The sequence below is a fragment of the Tachypleus tridentatus genome, chromosome 1, assembly GCF_004210375.1.
Source record: "Tachypleus tridentatus isolate NWPU-2018 chromosome 1, ASM421037v1, whole genome shotgun sequence".
NCBI classification, from domain to species: domain Eukaryota; kingdom Metazoa; phylum Arthropoda; class Merostomata; order Xiphosura; family Limulidae; genus Tachypleus; species Tachypleus tridentatus.
Genome location: NC_134825.1, coordinates 15528587 through 15532024, shown reverse-complemented (window position 1 = coordinate 15532024; position 3438 = coordinate 15528587). Strand labels below are relative to the sequence as shown.

The 3438-nt window shown below is 33.0% G+C and overlaps 1 non-coding gene across 1 annotated transcript; it reads right to left on the bottom strand.

The window, feature by feature from the left end:
• Positions 1-3136: 3136 nt before the first annotated feature.
• Positions 3137-3209, bottom strand: TRNAR-ACG (transfer RNA arginine (anticodon ACG)). The gene has a single exon. It is a non-coding gene; the product is annotated as a tRNA-Arg (tRNA).
• Between the last annotated feature and the right edge of the window lie 229 nt (positions 3210-3438).

Genomic DNA, 3438 nt, shown 5'->3' with positions numbered 1-3438 from the left:
TGTATATATTTGTGATATGTCGTGAAGCTTTATAATTTTCAGAATTTCCTTCACGTCTTTCATATGACTTTTGGTTGTGTGTATATATATATGGCTATTTTATAATTATTATAATTATTTATCTAATAGCCTTCTATAATAAATAATATTAATTTTTTTCTACTTATTTCTTCTTGGAATACAAAAGTGTTCCATTACGTTTTCTCCCAAAACAGTAAAGTAATATAAAAATATATCGATTATTGCTAAAATTGAATAATTAAGTTTTACTTTTTTCTGAGCTCTGCACTTACAATCGAGTGAAAACCATTCCCAATAAAAATACCAAGTAGATATAATATAATACTATTCTTATTATAATGTTAAGATTCCCAGTTTGGCCCTGTAGACAAAAGTTTCATCTTTCGAATGCGCCCTGGTCATGGTATTTTCAACATTTAAATCAAAATTTGATGAGCCTACGTGATTGTCTGACGTGAGGAACGTATTATAATTATATTATTATTGTTGTCTTTTAAAATTGAATGTGGATATGTCTGATATAAAAAACAAGCGATACACAAACGTTCAAGTATGAATCTGTCTTACACATAGAAATAACTGGTACACAAATATCCAACTATACAGCTGTCTGACATAAAAAGAGAAGTGATACAAAACCGTCTAGTATGGGTCTGTCTGCATAGAAAAAAATTAGTGACACATTCACATATAACAGGAGGACTGTCTAATATAAATAATAATGATATACAGACAAACAACTATAGCTCTCCATGACATAGAAAAACAAGTGAAACACAAATATAAAACTATAGGTTTGTCTGATATAGAAAAAAAGTGATACATACACATCCAACTATAGGTCCTTAAGACATAGAAAAGTAAGTGATGCACAAACATCCAACCTTAGGTCTGTCTGATAGTTAAGTATAGATCTGTATGACATAAAAAAGAACTGACACACGAACATCCATGAATAGGTCTCTTCGAAGTAGATAAACAAGTGAAACTCAAATATCCAGCTATAGGTCTGTCTGACATGGAAAGCCAAGTGTTACACACACGTCCAAGTATGAGTATGTCTGGCATAGAAAAGAAGTAATACACAAATATCTAAGTATGGATATGTCTCAATTAGAAAAATAAGTGATGGACATACATGTAAAACAGATTTGTCAAACACAGGAAAAGAAGTCATACACAAGCATACAACTATAGGTTTGTCTGATATATAAAACAAGTGATACACCAACATCGAAGGGTGGATCTGTCTGACGTAAATAAAATAAGAGATACACAAAATTTCATCTGATAAACAAATATGCAAGTATAATTTACTCTGGCATAGAAATACAAGTGACAAGCAAACATAGATTTCTCTGATGTAGAGAAAGAATCGATACACAAACTTCTGACCTCGGAAAATAATTGATAGACAAACATACATCTATAGCTTTATCTGACATAGAAACCAAGTGATACACTAAAATCTATCTATAGATCTTGATGACGAGAAATCCACTTGAAATAAAATGCATCTCAGAACTGCTGGTATGGGTATTAAAACATTTACTGAGAAGGAGAGAACAACGTTTCGACCTTCCTAGGTCATCTTCAGGTTAAGAAAGAGAGAATTTGCAAGTGACCATTGCTGGACATATGTCTTAGTGATGAGAGTATATTGGATACAGGATTGTAGGGGGCGGTGCAGTTGGATGTTAGGTTATGTCAATTAGATATAACTGTCTTAGTTTTCAAAACTGTTACCAATATGCTTAGAGTTATACCATCGATCAAAACAAACATAGTTTTCGTGGGCGAATTCTATATAGGTTTGATTAGCTTGCTTGCGAAGATGACCTTAGAAGGTCAAAACATTGTTGTGTACTTTATTTTAATTAAAGATTTAATACCCATACAAACCGTCTTGAGAACATATAGTTTCAAACAGCTTCACAGTCTATGTGAACCTGTGGATGATAAGTGGATTTCTTATAACATGCTCTTACTATGATCATTCTGTTAAATCCTCCACGCAAATTACTTGAAAACCCAAATAACATTTATTCGTATCTTGATTCTGGATAAGCATTCAACAAACTGAAAGAAAGAATTGATCAGTACTCTGTGTTCATATTTTGAATTCTTGAAGATCCACTCATTAGGTACAGATGGTGGTAATTTTGCAGATAGCCCTTCCAGTAAAGGTTGGGTGAAATTTACTCAGCTCGTAACCATAAAAGTAATTATACTATAATTTTTTGATAATGTAAGCATATCTTTGCAATATTTGACAGTTTATTGGTACACACTGCCGAGCTTTTGAAAACAAAATATGCCATTTTCAATTAAATATTAAGATCTTTTAATTAAAGATTTTCTTGTATTTTTTCGTTACCAGGATGTTGACTGTTCAACATGCAAAATAATTTTGATTTTAAGATTAAAAATATTTTTAAGGATCAGAACATTTTCAGATTTTATAATCTTTATAATCCCAGGTAATTATGAACGTCGTTTTTATCAACCAAACTTTATATTTATCTGTTATTTTCACTACTTTATCTTCATACGGGTTGGTTCAATTTGACAGACTTCGTAACCTGCATAAAAAATTGGGGAATAAATATAAATTATGTTGTTGTTCCTAGGAAAACTACATGTGACGACATAAAAACAGAAATGCTTAATCTAAATATCATAACAATATACATGTTACTTTTAGTATATTGGCCAGTCAGTAGTGCCTGGCTAAAGTTATGGAAATTGCAGTTACGCTGCTCACGTGCAATGATGTTACCGTATTCAAGAATATAAAACTGTCCTTTATAAAGCAGTATACTAGTGTTGTTTTGCAATATACAGTTTGTTTGTGTTTCGAATTTCGCGCAAAGCGACACGAGACTATATGCGCTAGCCGTCCCTAATTTAGCAGTGTTAGACTAGACGGAAGGCAACTAGTCATCACCACCCACCGCCAACTATTGGGCTACCTTTTAGCACAAATAGTGGGATTGACCGTCACATTATAACGCTCCACGGCTGAAACGGCGAGTATGTTTGGCGCGACCGGGATGCGAATTCGCGAACCTCAGATCACTAGTCGCACGCCGGACCCAAAATTGCAACGCTTAATCGAGCCAGCCAGTATTCGAACCTGGAATCTTCTGATCCGTAGTCAGACGCGTTATCCATTGCGCCACTGGCCCGCTTTGATTAGATAGAGAAACTAAGTTTATCTGTTTAATTCAAATATGATTTCTTGGTTCATTTCTACTTCGAGTTCTTCAATTAAAGATTATACTTTAAGCTAGTCATGTATTAGTTCTGTAAAGATCTATATTGAAATAAAGGAGGTTACAGACCTAATAACAACCCAGTAGAAAATGAATTTTTTTTACACAAAAAAATATACGTTACTTTTTTTGTTGGTAATAA